General features: G+C 40.8%; 1 long non-coding RNA gene across 1 annotated transcript; it reads right to left on the bottom strand.

Moving 5' to 3' along the window:
- Positions 1–281: 281 nt before the first annotated feature.
- Positions 282–7,211, bottom strand: LOC118493094. The gene is made up of 3 exons (XR_004895044.1): positions 7,097–7,211; positions 6,161–6,164; positions 282–294 (listed from the first exon to the last, which is right to left on the bottom strand). It is a non-coding gene; the product is annotated as an uncharacterized LOC118493094 (long non-coding RNA).
- Between the last annotated feature and the right edge of the window lie 12,825 nt (positions 7,212–20,036).

Here is a 20,036-nt window from a genome sequence, read left to right as displayed (position 1 = left end):
GTTTGAGTTTTACATCAGAAAATTGTAGGTCATCCAGGATTTTATATCTTTAATGTATACTTGAAGTTTAGCTAACTGACTGGTTTCGTCTGGCTTGATTGATAAGTATAATTGGTTTCATCTGCATAACAGTGAAAGTTAGTTTCCTAATAATATTGCCTAGAGAAAGCATATATAAGGAGAATAGAATTGGTCCAAGCATTGAGCCTTGTGGAACGCTATGGCCGATAGCAATGGCGGCTTGTTCGAAATACGATCTCGTATTTTACGAAAATAGTTCACTGAAACATGTTTCTGAAAACATTTTAAGCGAGAAATAGGCCGTACAGTTGCTGAATCTGTCTTCATTTCAGATCGACAAAGGTCAGTTTAAAAGATTTTCATCAGATTTTTAGAGGTGTTTGTCACTCATCCCGCTCGTTATTTCTGGGTTAGTCCGACTGCCCGCCCTCCGACCCAGCAAATCAGGTCGGCCAAAATGAAGGCCGACGGCTCCTCCGACGGACGATGGCACGGAACACACCGAACAGACTTGAGTCACTGACCTCGCCAGACTGTCCGACGGCCGATTACCGGGTTGGTGTGTCAGGGCCATTAAAAGAACCTTATGTCCATTTGGTTGTGACCCTGGGTCACACGTTGCATTATGTGCATAACCTGTGAGCAGCTCTAACAAAGAGTGATTTTCCTTTCTCAGACTGTTGAATTTGAATAAATCTTAGTGTCTTAAAAAGGTAATCCCATCCAAAGGTAAAGATATTGAGGAACAAATTAAAAAGAGACAGTGACTAGAAAAACAATAGTCTGACAAAATTAATAATTTAGAAGAAATGTTTTTTTCTTTCTATATCCTCACAACCCCTCCTGTGACCCCTTAGGGCTTCCATCTGGCTTGGAACCATTACCCCACCTGTCAACATTTAAGGTCTTTCAAAAAGGTAGCAGGGCTTTATTGTAGAATTGTAGGTAACTATAATGTCGCATATCTGTGTGAAATATGTTTGATTGCCTAACATTAGTTACAAACGAAAATGTAAAAATGAACCAACAGAATCAAAATTGTTTTACGGCTGGTAATCACTGGGAAAAAAGAACAAACTCTTCTTTCCGCATTGTGCAGATGTTGATCTCCTGCACCTCAAACGCCAACAAGTGATTTTTCTCTAGACGAGCTTGTGGAAACCACAGAAACCAAAACCGAGCCGATCCCTTAAACTGCTCGACAGTGTATGGCCACCCCTGCTGCCAGATTTCTCCTTTGCCAGCTGCTGTAGCCTAATTAGCCATTTCAAGAATCCCCACGCCAGAGGAGATGTGTTTCCATGTACGTGAATTTCCCTCACCAGTCGTTCACTCCAACATATTTCCCACCCTCCACGACTACAAATCTGCATATGGCGCACATCTGGGTCTTCATTCATGAACATTCAGGGTACCGAGACTGATGAGAGGAACACGCAAGGAAATCTGGCAGGTCTTTTTGCTTACTGTGTGACCGACTGGATGTTGACAGAGAGACAGTTTGATAAATAAATGTGTCTCAGACCCCACATTGTTCAAACAGGTTGGTATACAGCCAGAGATGGGGACTCGAGTCTGAGACTCGGAATTAAGTCGCATTTAAGTCGCACAAACAGCTGACTTGACACAAAAGACTTCAGACTTGACGCGGACTCGAACTTCAAGACTCGTCAACAACCTGTTTTCATGCAATTATTGCTTTTTAAATCTACATTCATTCATCTATTTCTATTTTTTTTTATTGGCGCATATACGTTGGGGAAACGTATGACGAGCTGCATCTCCCCTGCCCTTTGCCATAATGTGCAACGTAACGCATGCGCTATGCCTATGTGCGAGCACTCACATATCAAAACATACATTGATGCTGGCGACACCAAGTCCTCCCGGAGTTGTGCCTTTTGTCATTAGTTTTGCTTTCAATAACTTCGTAAACAGTGGCAGTAAGCAAACGGCTGCATGCAAGGTGTGTGGCACCAAGATAAATGATGCCGGATCAACAACGTCGAACTTTATCAGGCATCTCAAAACGCACCAAGATAGGTCAGTCACTTGCTAATGTGAAAGAGACGTTAAATTTAGCATATATCGTCACAGGTAACAAGCTAACCATCGCAAAGTGTTCTGCTAATGCTGGGAACAGACAAATTGTATCTTTATAGTTGTATCCATATGATGTGACAGACTTAGGTTAATATTTCACCAGGTTGTTGTTAAATAGCAATACGGAAAGTATCAGTTCTCACATGTTTGCACCATGGTTGGTGTATTAACTTTCAATACAGATGTTTCCCTCAAACTTTGAACACTGAAAAATGTAATGCATGATGAGGTTGGGCTTTACAGCCAGTTTATAACACAGACAAACATGTATTCTTTGGTGCAGATACCAAAATGTTGAAAAATACAGTTATGAAATTGAAAGAGTTCTTAATTTGTGTTTCTTCAGATTGCATTGCAGTAGACCCCATAAAGTTATCCTACAACTGATTTTGATACTGTACTGTACGGATGGTAGCTACAGGACATGCTTTGAATTCATAAGATTTAACAATACAGTGTTAGGGACAGATCAGATGTCCAGAGACTTGAGACTTGACTTGGACTCGTGGCAAAAGACTTGAGACTTGACTTGGACTTGCCCCTCAAAGACTTGAGACTTGACTTGAACTTGCCCCTCAAAGACTTGAGACTTGACTTGGACTCAAGCTCAAAGACTTGAGACTCGACTTGAACTTCCAAAAAATGACTTGTGAACATCTCTGTATACAGTACACAAATGCCTTCCTGTTTAACTGTGAAAGGTGACTCAATTGCATCTTCTCAAAATAAAGTCAAAGACCTGCCTTTACAGCTCACAAAAATTAAAAGACAGATGCACACACACACACACACACACACACACACACACACACACACACACACACACAAATGCAAACAAAATCATCTCTAATTGGATTAAGGCAGCTCTTTGGGCTGATTCACTGACCATGGAGGCCTTGTCCTCTGATAAGTAGGGATCTAACCAGTGCTGGTTGTCTGTGTACTGACCTCCACAGTCGCTGAGTGTCCACTGACACCTGACACAGCCAGCTTATTCTCCTCACTGGAGCCTAATGTCTGCTGATGGCGGAGACCACCATCCCCTCTTTAGTTTGGGTGCAGTGGGCCGCGTACACATAGGCCAAGCAAGTCTGTCACCCTCCATCCACCCACCCCTCATTAGGACGAGACAACCTGTGGCCGTGCAAATGACTCCTGCTGTATTCTATGCGGGTGGTGGCTCAGGGGTTTCCCACTCACTGTGTCTCCCTGGATGATAGATAATAATTAGGCCCAGGGCTGTGCTAAAATACCCTCAGAGTCTGGTTCTGGTTGGATTTATACAAGCATTTAACATTATGTGGCTTTGAGAACAATTTAGAAAAATTATACCCCACTGTTAGTGGTCTTAAGTTGTGGTTTTCCCCATTACATAGAGCATGTGCACGGCAAGAGCATGTAGCAGCATGAAACCTGCATGATATTAATAGTATGCACGGCAGCAAATTTGGCAGGGAGGTGGTTAACTCAGAGACCCCACCAACAGCGCTGCAGTTTCCCCATGCTTTATACAGTATACACTCTATAGCCTATAACTGATTTAGCATTAGGGTTTGAACCTGGGTTAGCTACAATATGTGTGATTAATTAATTGCTCTTGTTTTTTTTAGGGGCTCAGTTGGGTATTTGAGAGAATGGAACAACTCTATTTAGTTGACTGATGAGATGCCAAAGCTTTCTTTGTTTTACAAATGTCAGGAGCTTTTTTGTGATGTAATGCATAACAGTGGAACACAATTTATTTCACTGAACATTAAATTTGTATTATTTTAAATGTGATTAGATTTTTTTGAGGAGAGCGCTGTCTTGTATGCTGCTCCAAAATCTCCCATAGGCATTCAGCTGATGAGATATGGTGATTGTGAAGTTCACAACATATGATTCACATCATTTTCATACTCACCTGTGACTCCTTGGGCCTACAGTATATGAAAAAAATCTGCATTTTCGTAATGTTTCTCATCTCATTTATGCAGATTTTTTTAGCCAGTCTACAGCCAGTGACACAACTGGAGGGCTGGCAATGTTGGTCAGTCCAGCACTTTGGTCCAAACTGAAATATCTCAACAACTATCATATTGACTGCTATGGAACTCTGTACAGAGATTCATGATCCCCAGAGGATAAATCCTCATGACTTTGGTGATGACCTGACTTTTCCTCTAGCGCCACCATGAGGTTGACATAGTGTTTTGAGTTTTGAGTGAAATCTTATTCCCATGAAGCTTTGTACCCATCAGTGGTGGTTTCTCTAGGAGGCCAAAGCAATCCTTGCCTCCCCATAAAAATATAAAACATAATTTAAAATATAAAAAAACAAAATTTATGACGCATTGCATTTCTGACTTTGTTTACATTCATTTTTCCACCTAGAGCACTCAGCAACAAACTCAAATAAACAGAGAACCCTGTTATGAAACATTATCTTACAAGTGTTGGCTCTGTTGTAAAGGCTAACGGCAACGTGTTTCTTGCACGTCCCGTTAATAAGAATACATATGTTAATATATGAAGTTGATGCGGATTCTGACAGCTGGATTAACATTAGCTGTCTACATGAAGCTCCCAGCTGAGGTCCTATAACGTTAACGTTAAGCCACGACGCAGGAAACAAGAACAAGCTAATTAAAGTGCCCATATTATGAAAAAATCACTTTTTCTGGGATTTGGGGTGTTATTTTGTGCTTCCACACGCATACAAACTTGGGAAAAAAAACATCCATGCTGTTTTGAGTGAGATACGGGTTTCTGAATGTGTCCTGCCTTCAGTCTCCGGGTGAGCTGTTCAAAATCGGCACGGCTTTTTACGTCACTAGCCGAAACGAGGTGGCTAACCGTAGCATGCTAGCGCTAGCATGCTAGCTCGTTCTGAATGGCAAAACACTGCTACAATACACACTAGTTCACCATAATCTACAAAAGAACTACTTACATGTCCCTATTCTGCAGGTATTCCACGCAAAGTTGGAAGTGTGCCCTCGTTTAGAAGAAGTCTCCCGGCTAATCCTGCCTTGTACTACTGAAGTTGTAGAAACAAACACACACACACACACACACACACACACACACACACACACACACACACACACACACACACACACACACAGGCTTGTATTCACTTACACAAGTAATGAGTAAAATGCACTGAAGTTGGAATTGCTTTTAGATTTTAGGCTTAATGGTTCAATGTCATGACTAGAAATATGAAAACAAATAGGAAATGAATGTTGCGGAGTACAAAGTTAACCAGCAGTAATGTTTATCAGCTGCCTGGTGTTTACCTCATGAGTTGGTACACATAAAAATTCATCAAATGTAATCAAGTGCAACAAGTTGATAGTATAAAACGCGATGAAAAGTAATCGATTGCAGCTTTGCAGAAGTGTATGGCAGTACAGCATGCCACATTCAAAGCCAGGAACAGGACATCGTCAGCTGGATCAGTGGAAACACACAGCAAATTAATCAAAACTTCACAGAGTGGATGCTCAGGCTTACATGTCAACAACCCAATGTCAAATGTATAAAGTATTTTGTTGTTAGAAAAGGATATTAATCATTTTTACCCTTTCTTACTCACACATAGTTCACCAACACAATGTTAAATGTGATCAATCTCTGGTGTTTTTGCAAATCAATGCTCATGTGACAGTCCCATTCAATTATGGTTACAAAAAGTGGGGGATGATGCTCATTACGATGGGTGGAAAAGCTATCTCCATTCCTCTCCTTCACTTTTTGACAGATGCTATAATTTATAACGTGAGTGGAAGATTGGTGCGTGTTAAATACCAAGCATAGCCTACACTCTCATTCGACTTAGCTGGTGGTCCGTCTGAATTATGGTTAAGGAAACGTTTTGTGCATGTGTGTGTTTTTAACTTTTAAAAGGACAAAAAAGAACCACTTTTGACAAAGCTATCCTAAAAGCATCCATTATGTCTTGCCTCATGTGCTGTCTATGAACACCACATGTTGCTGGTCAACAGCAAGACAATTACGACTTTCTAAATCATTTGTGGCAGGTTTACAGTACACTTCTCTCGCTGCGTGTCTGTCTTGCTCTCTCTCTGTGTCTGCTCTTTCACAAATACATACATAAACACACATAAAACCACACACATACATATGCAGTGGCCAATATGAGACACCATTATTCAAGTATCCAAGGAGATAAAGTGACTGTAGACAGCAGGGGGATAACAATGTTGTCCATTTTCTGTGTGATTGGAATCATAAAAGTGATCACAGGCACACACACACAACTTAAACTGTCCTTACGTCATATATAAAGCTGACATCTGTCAACAGTGAAATGAACAGCACATTTCTATCACCATTGTGCTCTATAAATTGTTTTCACACTGCATTACAATACTCTGCAAGTACTATCAAGACTGAAAGACAAAAATGAAATATGGGCACTGTAGTTTATTTTGAGTCAATCCCACATTCACTGACCTGCTGCCTCAACAACTTACTAAAGCGCACCAAATTTGCGGCTGAAAATAGTCCCCAAAAAGTACACTTACTCATGTTTGAGTAATGTTTTCTGAAAAAAAAATAAATACAGTGGCCAGTTTTAGAAGCCTCTTACAAAAATGATGGTATATATTCTGACCTATTTTTAAAAGGGCTTGGGGATGAGTGACACAGACAGGGTAGGGAAGTCGGAAAGCATCGCATTGTAGGTTTTGGTCTTTTAATGGGATTTGTTGACAATAAGAAAAATTTAGACTTCCATCCTTATCTATCAAGTATGAATACAACAATATTTAAATCCTTCAATACAAGAAATACTACTGGATTCAAATTTGCACTTCAACCTGCAATAACAAATTTTTAAACACAATGTGAACTCTAAATCGTCAATTTAAAGAGTTGATATGGCAAACTTGTAAGCAAATAGTTTCCCTTTTACACATCCACAGACAAAGAGCAACGCTAGCATTCACACGAAGTTGTGTCCAACTGCCTTTAGCTTTGTTTTGTTCTGCACCAACTCCTGAAGAAAATATGTGGCTCTTTAGCAGCTAAATGCTCCCCTATGTACACCAGCTAATCACTAAGTTTGTCTGCTGAGCAGTGTACAGTAGTACCAACCAAAACAATGACCAGATTATAGATTAAAATGAAGGGATGTCTTGCTTTTTCCCCATTTTTCCATTTGTGTTGCTTTCTGTGCAAACTAAGGAAATGTACACACCAATGTGCATTACATTGCCCTATGGATGTGGATTTGCCAAAACACAAACTTCAATCAATCAGTCTTATTCTTATAGTAAAGTATATTAAGCAGAGTTATAGTTGCAGCTAAGAGCTTTAGCTGGCTTCACTGTTCTTCCCAGAAAAAAATCTCTCTTCTCTACAGAATAAGTCCAAATTTTTGTTACGCATTTGACCTCAAAAATGGGAGCCAGCCCTGCTCATTAAAGAAAATAATAAAAGTTCAGTAAAAACTGACAATTGTTTAGTATATTTTTCCATCTAAACAATATTTTCAATCAATCATATCAAACACAATATGTACTAAAGAATCTGTTGGATTGGTCCCAGGTTGAAAGAGTCCACCGCTGCCACAGACCAACATGGGATTTAAAACTCTGTGGCCATGTGTTGAAACACTCCCATCAAGAAAATGGACAGAGAAAAGCCAGGCATCTTTGAATCCGGGACAGCACTAGTTTACATCAAGACATCTGTCTCCCACCAGAGGCAGTTTTGTCGCCAATCGTTTTGGACTCTGTTGGTGTTTCTGCCTGGTGCCGTGCTAAGACCCACTCACTGTAGACAAGTCATTTATAATGTAAGAAAAAACAACCTCAGAGCATGCAGGGCCTGAGGTTACAGAAACAAATACGGTCTAAACTCCAAAGCTTATCTAATACACTGTAAGTTTACAAACTGAACTTGAGACGGGTAATTTACCCCCAAACCACTGCTGCAGTGCCTCATTATTAATTATTAAAATGGTTGATTTAGTTGATTTCAGCAGATAATATGCAGTATTATTTGCTGGAATACTGCTTAAATTATAACATGTATGCAAGAAAGTCAAATTCAAATTTGGGATCATTTCTTTGTTGACATTTCATTTAATATGTATTTATTGAACAGCAATGGGTAGCAGAAACTAAAGACTTTACCTGAATTAATTGTGTTTTTTAGTCCACATGGGGGAAAAAAGCTATAACAAACACTGATGGGAACAGTACAGTAAGAAGGAACCGAAACAGCAAAGTTACGTGCCCTAAAACCAAAACAATGAGCGTAAAGACACTAAAACACTGTGTTGAGGGTCCTGCAGTCGAGGGAGAGCTTTCTGTGGGTTCCTCGCTACCAGCAACCCCTTTCACATTACAGATAGTCAACCATTGTAATATGTGATAATTGATTAGAGCAGCTTCAAGTGTACACTAGTCATTGGGCACTCATTGACACATATCTTAATCACTGATGGATTACTAATAACAATTTGTCATTAAATGTTTTGCGGCTGTTCCACATCACAGCAGAGTGAAGTAGCCTATATTAAGTTCATGCATGATGCTTTTTTGTGACAGTGTGCAGGCAGTTCAACGTTGTGTTTCCCTCCCTAATCATACACATACAGTACAGTAGTCCCACCACACACGCCTTGCTCAGTGGCACTTAGCAATGACAATGAGGAAACCTGCAGTTACTAGCTCACAGCTGAAGTGCACCAGGTTTGACTGATCAGAAAGACAGCTCTAGATCACCCTGCACCACTGAAAGAAAGTATTCCCTAGCACAGGGGTCTTCAGTGTTTTTTAAACCAAGCCTCCCTTTACTGAAAGAGAGACGGAACAGGGACCCCCAACCACATATATTGTATGAAAAAGTTGCATAATAAACTGGGCCTACAATAACGTGTAGGACGGCCTAAAGCCTTTATACATACCTTTTTTTTACCTATAATATTAAGCCTAATAATTGTTGGCATGACTTTATAATCACATTTTAATGTTAAACATACATGTGGCACAGTGAATCGTTAGGATTAACTGTATGGGGATTTATATTTGCTAATAATATGTTGAATTCATGTTGACTTTTTTATTTAGGAAAAAAAACTTTAATTTTCCTGTTGTTGATCCTTGCCCTAGCAGAATCTAATTAGCAAATTATTCTAATACACAGTTTGACATCACTGTAATAATTTTCCTTGAGCCCAGAAAGCAGGCACTAGAGTTGTTTCTGAGAAAAGATAAACATCCAAGACTTTTATTATGAAGTATTGACAACTTGGTAAAAATATGTCATACTATGATAACAAATTGATCAGATTATAAAACAAAGACTAAGTACCGGTACTATACAATTTATTATAGGTATGGATGGAGACAAAAATGTGCTCATACCAGGAACAATTCATATTTCCACTGCACATGAACTGGAAAATAAAATGAAATGAAAGAGACAATGTATCCCAGCTGAGTAATGTAAGTGGCAGATGAATTGAAAACAATATCCCATCTACTAGGCTTGCCAAATTCAGTTACGGATTTCAGCTTTAACCTATTGGAACCCTGAAGCTGTTTTGAAGGGAGTGAGCAGGAAAGCAAACAGTATTAATCCTCAAAAAGTTCAAAATATCTTCCTGTCATAACAAAGGATCAAGCCGTTGTTCTGCGTAAAGACTGCAAAATAATATTAAGTGCAGATGTGAAGGAAGATGGAGGCATAAACACTGGGCCCTGTCTTTTCTAAATGTTTAAAAATGAGCCCTAATGCAGAAGGGCTGTGGGTATTTGCCCAGCTGTTGGATAAATAAGCAGAAAGAATTCAAAGGCTGGATAACCTCCGCCAATGCCCATCAAACCAAACAGATGAGAGAGCGTAGTAATCGGCTCCATTCTCAAATGGGACAACACTGACTCCAATTAGCCCTCAGTCCCAGATCCACAGGGGGAGGTGGGTGGAGAAGTGAAAAGGAAAGGCTTACTTTTTGCTGAATGCATTCAAAAGATAAGCAACAGAATAAAACTTTATTCTCCTTTAGGTGGATGTTTTGTTAAAAGTACTAACATTCCTAGCCTTTTTACCCGGGTCATGCAGGAACCTCATAAAGCTTAACTGCACTATCTTGCCATGCAATGCAAGGCTTTCTAACTCTCCATGCAATTAGATCAGTTAATCAAAGTGGGTCAGCCGTTTTCTTTTCAAACACTGATGTCACATCCATCCAATTCAGCTTGCTGCACCATGGAGCACAGCAATAGCACACTCTCCTCGGCTGGCTCTTGGTTAGCAGATGTGCAGAAATAATTGGCAGCAGGTTCCCTCTGGAAACATATAGGACATCGTTCAAGAGATTCGAGAAATGTTTTCACTACTGTTGAGCTCACTGGCGCTCGTTCCGCCCTAGATTGGAGGGGACGGAGTGCACAGAGCAGTAATTAAAGCGAGGTGGAAGAAGTGAGCTGACATTCATCAGGGCTGAGGGGGGAAAGCTGATGCTGAGATCTGCGCCAAACCAACGCTCTAATTCTTCATCTCTAGTTATTTTCTTGGCCTTTCCTCCCTCTGAAGTTTGTTTTGTCATGGTACGGCCAATTTTTTTTTTTGCCCAATCTCATACTTCCACATTTAATCCACACTATTGATTGTACAAATACAATTTTCAAAGTTATTATGTAATTAAATGTATGTTTTGCTGCTGGAAACTTCAAAGGTCCGGCTGTTTCTGAAGACATTGCTTGCCGCTGATGTAATAATTTCCCTGGGATATTTAAAATAAACACATTAGGCCATAAAGAATTCTAAACTTGTCTCGGACTATCATGCCTGGCCTTTTGATTGGCATGAGGCGTGGAATGCCACTTTTCAGTGGAAACCAATGGTCGCCTTTAACAGCCTGCGTTTCCAAGCTCCCATGCAGTGTAAATTATAGGATAATAGGGTGCAGGCGATTGCAGACTCTGTTTATTCAATCCATTTCTTCACACAAGTTCCCATTGCTTTTTTTCCCCTTTTCTCTGCCGTGTGTGTGGTGGTCCTCTGATCCTGCTGACCCTCGCCATGTGTTTTCACTTTCGGCTCTGATCTCAGCTCTGCGACCAGCGGGGAACCAAATACAAATTGAACAGTAACCATTCACAGGCCACTCTTTTTCATACACCGTTAAACCTGCTTTGTCTTCCCCAGGAGGAGCTCAGGGGATAGATGTCCTCGGTTTCGTCACAGGCCTCGAGTCTTTTCCCCTTGCAGCCAGGTTTTGTTGTAGACATCCAACAACAATGTGATTTACTACACTTCATAGCACATTTGACATCTTTTAAAATCACATTATTCCCCTAAAAGAATCAACAGGCCACAAAACACAAGCTACAAATGAAAGTCTTGAAATATTCATTGACTTTTTTCGAAGCATCTAGAATGACAAGCCAAGGCCCAGAGAAAGCACTACACAGAGGAACAAATCGCCAGTGTTTGGGTGGTGTGCTTTTTATTATTTCAGTTAAGGTGAAGTTTTCATTAGTCCCATAAGCCCCCCCTTTTGAAAGCGAGCCCTTTTTCTGTGAAACTTGCTGGACAGCAGCCGCTTGCAAGTGGCAGGGTATGTTTGTTCAGCTTTTATTGGGAGATGTGGTTTGAAGAAGTTAAAAAGAACCCTTTTGTTGTTCTTGAGGTTCATATTTTCTCTGGAGTTGCTCCACGCGCAGTGTTTGTTCCCCTGACTGAAAATGAAAAGGGTAAAACCTGAATGTAATAACTCACTTAAAGTGAAGACAAACTCTCAGAAGACTCCACGGATAATCTCTCAGATAAGACATAAATCAAGCAGGGTAAAAACCATGAGCTACAGGTTCTCATTGAAGGCGATTGCCAGAAATGGTGTTTAGACAGTTTAATTTCACGCCTGGCTAAGACTTAGCGAACAATTTAGTGAACTAACATAATGTAAGCCTAAGGCTTATACCAAAGCCATGATGTTTGATCAAATACGGTACCGATAACATCTACGGGCTATATTGCTCCATCGTGGACATACTAATATACTGCAACCAAGTGCACTAAACATCCCTACATATGGGTTTGTAATGTGAATTTCAATCATCTTTTCTTCACCAGGATTCTCCCCTGGAGCCTCTTTATTAGAGTTAAAAACACATTCATCACCTGTTTCACATTAAAGTTTCACGCATGTAGCTCCAACCCCTTGTATCTTGTAAACTCTGCTTCGTTTACTTAGCCTGGATTTCATTGTGGCCATTTTGCACGGTTTACCTTTGTTTAGTTTATTAACCCAGGGGGTTACTTAACCTAAACATCGCAGCTGAGTGCTTCGGCTTTGGGTTTCAACATTTTTAACAAAAGTCTTTCTTTTTTTTTTTTAAACACGGTTGAAAGTGACAGCGGGCGGGGATGATAGGGTTCATGATCCACACTGACAAATGGTTATAGCAGGAAAGTGATTAGCGGATTACTTATTTAAGATTCTTGAATTATTTTAAATCAAGTGGCATCAGTACGAGCACATTTGAGATCACAGGTATTAGATGTGAAGCACAGATTTCATTTTTATAACCGGTTTGATTTGACCTTTAATGTCAAATGTCTTGGATACAATTCTACGTATTAAAACTAATTAAAACCCAAGTGTCTCCTTTAACTTGGTCATCAATCCTTGTCTCTAAAATAACATCTCCCATCCCAGGCAGCATCAGTTTCAACAGCACGTCTGAAACTCCCCGAGGACATTTCTTAAACAAATAAAGGCTCAGAGCAGCATTACAGAGAAGGAAAGCCCCTCAAAAAAACTGTGCAAGCACCGAAAGTCGGGTGAGTCTATCCTCATTTGCTAAACCAAAAATATCCCCAGTTTAAGGACCAGCTCCACGGCTGATGGCTGGCGCTCCGTTCCCATGCTCCAGCATTGTGTCTCTTCCAGCTGCAGCCAGGGAAAATGGGGGAGGCACACTCATGGGTGGTCCGCCCCACATGGTCCCACACTGTGCGGTTTGCGCCCTACATCTGATAGCAGTGGCTCTCAGCTGGGGTGCGCACAGCTCACATTCTCCGTGTGCCATTTTACTGCAACAGTCTTGAGCACCAGGAGGAGGATGGAACTGTTTAGCGCGCAATATCTTCATCAGAGCAGCACACTGCACAGCTGGCCTCCAATACACCAACATTAACTTTTCTTCACCAAAGGATGTTGTACACTTCTTCTATGAGTTCGTGAATGACTTTTTACCATAGATAATGGTTCTTAGTGATTATCTTTTTATCCACTTAGCCTGCATGCTGCCTTTCAAATATTACTTTTAGTAATCAACACTTTTATCTACTTTTATCATGCTCAGTTAAGTGAGCATTAACTACTTGTGCTGCACCATAACCATTACTCTGTGCACATTTGGCTTAAAGAGACTCTCACACGCCCTTGCTATGGGGGTAAAATCGATCATTTCTCAGCCAGAAGGTTTTGCAATGTTCACACGCCACACAGTTAAGTTAGTAAGTGAGGGGGCTGTTAGATCATTTATGTTGAAGTGGATTTATCCTCAAGCCCACAAATACCACATTTTATTGACTTTCATATGCTGGCAATCTGATCTGAAGTACAGGAACACAATTAGCTTCATAATAACATTTTATGGAAATAATCGATATGGAGCAGAGCAGATGGTTGGGGCTTAGAGTGTGGTCCTCTGTGCCCTTCAGACAGACTATGGTTCTCAACAAAGTTCTCATGAGCAGAGAAGCCAACATGTTGCAATCATCTAACCAAACCACACACACATGAAGATGGATGTCACAAATTTGCTGTTATAAAAATTGTTGCTTAAGATGGCAGTGAGTATAGGTGACATGTCTTCAGCAGTCAATATGACACATTGCCCGACTAAAACTCTGTGTCGTTGCAGTAGGTGAAGTTGAGTTCTGGTAAAACACTGATGACTTTAGTTTTATACATTTTAACGATGCTTTAATGTTCAGTTTGGATGCAATAATGTGTTGTAAAATGTCAGTGCTGAGTTTATATAGGCCACAATCAAGTTAAACTTTTGACATTGATATTTCAAAGAGTTTCTAAATGTATGTTGGCGTGTTATTTACCAGGTATAAATATGTTATTGATGAATGTGTTGTGTAGTGGGTTAAATCCTGGTCAACTAACATCAAAGTAGGTGCCTAAAAGCTCAGACTGATATTCTCTCATGGGAGAATATGATCTATAGCTATGCTGAAGGGGCTGTAATGCAAAACAATTGAGAAAATCCAGATGCAACTGTGATTTGGCCAAGTGTTTTCCCGTTGAGAGAGAATGAGAGAGAGAGAGAGAGAGAGAGAGAGAGAGAGAGAGTGTGTGTGAAGCGGATGGGTGGTTTAAATTCTTCTACTTCAGAAGCTGGTTTTCGAATGTTTTATGCATAACATGTTTGTGAGAGCTCAACGATGAGCTCCAGAAGTGAAAAAGTGATATAATTCATTCTGTACTGTGACAGTAAAGTAGAGAAAGATGTTTCAGAGCCAAAAGGTGACACTGCTGATGATGTTTCCAATGTGTTTGCAACAAGATGCAAGACTTGTGATTGAGGCCTTGGACAGCTACCTATCCTCATGCAGTTTGTCATCACTTAAGGTGAGTTTTTGCATTTGCATGATGTCTTACAAAAGGTTATGTACAATTCATGTGTCAGCCTATGAATGTCCAGCAACACAAGCGATCAGTGCGCCTGTGTAAGCCCCTGCACTGTAGAACCTGTTGGGGCTGCACTCGATATTCAGAAGAAATAAGTGGTCTGGGATTGCCGCCACGTGGTTCTCACAGTATATAGTACACTATGTCTTTACATAGAAAATAGTTGTTCACTGCTAAATTAATGTTCTGAATATCAAATACAGCCCCTTTAAGCAACAAAACTACTTGGGTAGGTTTATGAAATAGGCCTAGATTGTGATTAGGGTTTGTAACGTTACTTACATATGTGACGTTAGTCAAGTGCGTAAGTTATGCAACAAATGTCCGTTAAAATAAGTCTACGTTGACTTTTGCTTTCACACGGGACACAAACAGCGTGTTTGATCCATCCACGTCGACCACTAACTTTGTTTCTCTTTAAACCTCATCACCTGACTTCCTCCTAGAGACGTAAAGAGAGAGCCAGCTCTGCACATCTTGGCTCACGATTGCGTGGGTTATATACAAATTAAAAAGTGCATTACTTTTCATACTGTAGGTACAAGCGCAAAAAGTGAATGACGATCAGAAGAAAGTGAAGAGACGGTCAGTATTTAATGTAATACTGTGTGAATCCAGAATGGATCCTGGGCCTACAGTACTTATGCACTGAAAGCCATAACATCAAATCAGCATTTCAGTTCTTCATGTCCTAACTCATAGTTAAACTAAATATAACCAATGTTGAGCACCTGGGTAGCTCACCTGGTAGAGTGCGCGCCATATATAGAGGTTTACTCCTTGACGCATTGGCCGCGGGTTCGACCCTGACCTACGGCCCTTTGCTGCATGTCATTCCCCCTCTCTCTCCCCTTTCATGTCTTCAGCTGTCCTGTAAAAAATAAAGGCCTAAAATACCCCAAAAATAATCAAATAAATAAATAAATAACCAATGTGGATGGGGGCTTTAATAACATGTTGTGCAACAAGTTGTACCTTGAGCCCAACAGAAGCATCAGCTGCTGTTTAAAAAAATAAAAATAAAAAAATAAACTTCAAGTGGGACCATCAAGAATCCAGTCAACCAACGGAAACCAGAAACATGTGTTGTCAAGCAACACAACAGGGCTGCATGTCTCCCCATGAGGACAATGAAAGCATCATCACGCATGGTAATTGAATCAGCAGACGGCACACATATTAATTCTGAAGTGAACGCTAATTGTAAAAAGCAGCAGTAATCCCAGCCTTACACAACAATATGAAATACACACGAATGTGAAGCATTATGTTAAGAACCAGGGTAATATCAACTGGTCAGAAGACTCAAACAAAATACCATGTTCGTAATATTTTTTTCACTGTTTTGACAAGAATATACCATGTAGTTCAATAAGGTCTGCAACATAAGGATGTCATTGTTTCATATAATAAAAGCATCTACACATATGCACATGGTGAATGGCAAATACTAGAATAATATGTATAGTACAGTCTGAAATAAACAGTGTTTGGAATAACGCCGTTTAAAAGAACGGCGTTAGGTAACAACGTTATTTTTTCAGTAACGGGGTAATCTAACGAATTACTTTTCCCGTCGTTACAACGCCGTTAACGTTACTGGACGTTAAATGCGGTGCGTTACTATGCATTGATTGAATAACTGTATAATCCGAACCAAAGAATTTCTAATATGGGAAGAAGTTCCACTCTCTCGTTACTTCCGGCTTCTGAACTGGTTGCAGTTCCACCAGAGTTCCATATAGGGGGCGCTCACAGGCCAGTGCAGAATGAATGGGACTCTATGGAGCTATACCCCTCAAAATCCACTTTTCTCAGGATATAATTTTTTGTCTAGTAATTTGAATGTTGCATTTGAAAGGGGAGGCTAAGAAAATACACACTGCTGGGTGTTAGATTTTTTTAAAGTGGCTTTTTTGTTCTAAAAAGCCTTTTAAAATGTCAATGACGTCATACACATATATGGCCAGAGATTCTGCTTTACGGCAAGCTCTGAGTCGCTTCCTTTTTTCTCTCGAGGCATCGACAACACAGCTGACAGATTAGACTCTCCCTGTCAATACACATGCTAGAAAGAGGTTTGCTAATGTTTTAAAGACCACACCGAAATATTCACTCTGACATTCTGGTTCTGCTTCGGATGCCGTCAAGCGGGATCTCCGATCGTAATCTGTCCTTCACTGACCAATCAGCATTCATTAGCAGAATGCTAGCGTGTTATGGGCAACAACGACTCAACCTGTAACAAATCGAAAGGGCATAAGTACTCGTTCATTCAACTTTCGACCTATAATCCATGTTGAACTTGCAAAAACTACAATCAAATCTGAGATTTCTCATCGACAATCAGGCGAAAGAGACAAATTTAGCCGTCTAGCTCCATAGGGTCCCATTCATTTTGCACTGGACCGTGATCACCCCCAGTGGAACTCTGGTGGAACTGCAACCAAAGTAGGTACAATGGGGCTTAATAGGGAGTGGAACGGCTTTCCATAGACGGGCTTTGTCCGAACGCACCCCTGGCTCACAGCTAGTGAGGAGGTGGGTTAATAACGAGGTAAGCGATTATGATTGGCTAAGGCAGAGTCATGTTTCATGGCAGCCAATCAGAGCCAGTGTTTTTACACACATGCCAGCACACGCCACACACACACACACACACAACAGCTAAACAGAGATTCGATGAAGCAGCAGAGATGGCGAGTCAGGAGCAATCCGATGAAAAGTTGGCATTTTCAAGGTAGAGATATAAGCACTACTTCAAATTCATTGTGGTCAAAGGCAAGAACGTGCATGTAATGTGTACATTATGTCCAGGAGCGAAGACTTTGTCGACATCCGTTGTAAACAACTCTAATTTAATGAAGCTCTGTCTGTCTGTCTCACAACGACACACGCATCTACAAAGCTATGGCCAAAAACACCGATACCTCCACCACAGAGGATAGCTCGCCATCCACTAGCAAAGAAGGACTCGGAGCAAAGTCCTCCAAGCAGCAAAAGCTAGATCTTTCTGCCTCACAACAAAAAAACTGCTCAAACAAAATCCAAATTCTTTGACATATAGCAACTTTTTTTTTTAACAGTAACGCAAATAGTTACTTTCCCTGGTAACGAGTTACTTTTATCATAGAGTAATTCAGTTACTAACTCAGTTACTTTTTGGAACAAGTAGTGAGTAACTATAACTAATTACTTTTTTAAAGTAACGTTCCCAACACTGGAAATAAATCAAGGGATTTTATTAACAGTTATCATGTTTGTAAACCTATTGCGATTCCTCCTACAACTTCATCTCTAGTGTAACTCTGAACCTATCACTACAAAGAAAACCATAAATTAAAAAGGGATATGTTGAAAGTACTTCTTAAACGATTAAATAATAAAGCAGCAGTGAAAGAAGGCCACACACTTGCCGACAGCCTAAAAGCCGTTTTACAGTAGCCGCAGCCGAGCTCGCGCGCGCAAGTGTGACATCAAAATGACGTAGATCTCGCTGGCGCGCCAGGATTTTCAGTGCGCGACCAGAGCGTGCGCACCACTCTATTTTTTTCAGCGGCGCGCGACAAAGCGGAAACAGGAAGCATGAACGAGCTCCTGGGCAACCTGATGCCAGGACTCTCAGAGTGACTGCAAGTCTCTATTGTAAACTGTTTAACTTTTGCTTCTTCTTCTAGTCCGTAGAAATAGCAAAGTCTGTAGCCTTTCCTCATTAGCGCCACCTCTGATCAGGCGAAGACTGCAACTAGTGTCGCGACCACCACGTGCGAGTATAAATACTTAGGGCGCTCCCATGACGTCACATTTGCGCGCGCCAGGTTGGGAACGGCTAATGTACTGAACGTTTAAGGCTATGTTTAGGCGGAAACGATCTGAAGAGAAAACGCAAAAGTGGCGTCACGTTCTCACTTTTTATTCTGCGTTTAGACAAGCGTTTTGGGGGGGAAATTTGCGTGCATATGGTGACGCAAAAGTGTGTGAAATTCGATGTAGTATGCACACCAGGCGGCTAGGTGGTAGTGTGAAGCACTGCCACACAACACCACCAAGTCCGCGCGCCTGCGTAGAACCTTCCTTCTACTTCTCTCCTACAAGCGCGAAACCAAAACATGGCGAAGCGAACAACAAAAGCTGACAATTTTGTCTGGACAGACGAGGAGGTGGAGTTATTGGACCAAAAAACCTTAGATTACAAAGCCACAAAGGCACAACAGGGCGTGGACTGGGAGTCCAGCCAGTCAAAATATATAGACATATGGACCGAATTTCTTCAGCAGTATCCTGTACCTGCAGGGACGTCATATCCACACGAGAAAGACGCTATCTGTAAAAGTCAGATATCATCAAAGCTGAAAGCAATCCGGACCAAGTATAGGCAGGCTGTGGATACCCAACGGCGGAGTGGCCATGGGCGAGTAATCACTCTATATTTTGATTTATGTAACGAAATATGGGGTGGGTCAGCAGACTTTTGCATTTTTACCCTTTAGACGGGAACGCAATGGTGGAGCGTTTTTTAAGCCCCAAAAACGCCATCGCCGTCTAAACAAAAGGCACATCTGATAAAATATTTTGTTGTTTTCACCCGCGAGCGTTGTCATGTAAACAGGGCCTTAGAAATATCTTCAGCCGTGAAAGACGAAATGTTGGCATTGTTAGGGGCAGATTTCCTACAATACTGCTTGGATTAAATTCCACTGCCTCCACCTCAACTCATCACTGGTAGTGCAATACAATAAAACACAAACTCCTAGACTCATTGTCATAGTAACATTTGTAAAATGTTGGTTCAAAAAGGGCCCCTTTGAGCTTTTCTTGCAAAATAAGCAACATGAAACTGGATGTCATCTTCTGAATGCACAATAAGACACCGAAGTATTGGTTGACAATGTGTTAAAACTTAACACTGCATCTTCTACACATGCTAATGATCAGCATTCTTTCCAAAAATTGCTATTCAGCATTTGGGAATATAACTCTTCATTTCCTTGTGCAGTCTGGACACCATGAGATCTCTGAAGAGTATCAGTTTCCTTTGTATTTTTCATGTCTTATCATAATTGAACTCTCAGCAGTGATTTCTACGACAGACTAAGTCATCTTAAGTCAAACTGTAAGATGTTGCAGCTTTTGAAGGGAAAGTGGCAACTAGCTCCTCTTTCATCCTGAAAGATTCCTGCATTTATCACTTAAATCTGTCTTTAAATCACTGCCAAAAGCACACAAGATCTTCACATGT

This window comes from Sander lucioperca, chromosome 14, assembly GCF_008315115.2.
Source record: "Sander lucioperca isolate FBNREF2018 chromosome 14, SLUC_FBN_1.2, whole genome shotgun sequence".
Taxonomy (NCBI): Eukaryota; Metazoa; Chordata; class Actinopteri; order Perciformes; family Percidae; genus Sander; species Sander lucioperca.
Note: the sequence above shows the minus strand (reverse complement) of the source record. Positions and strands in the feature narration are given on the sequence as shown.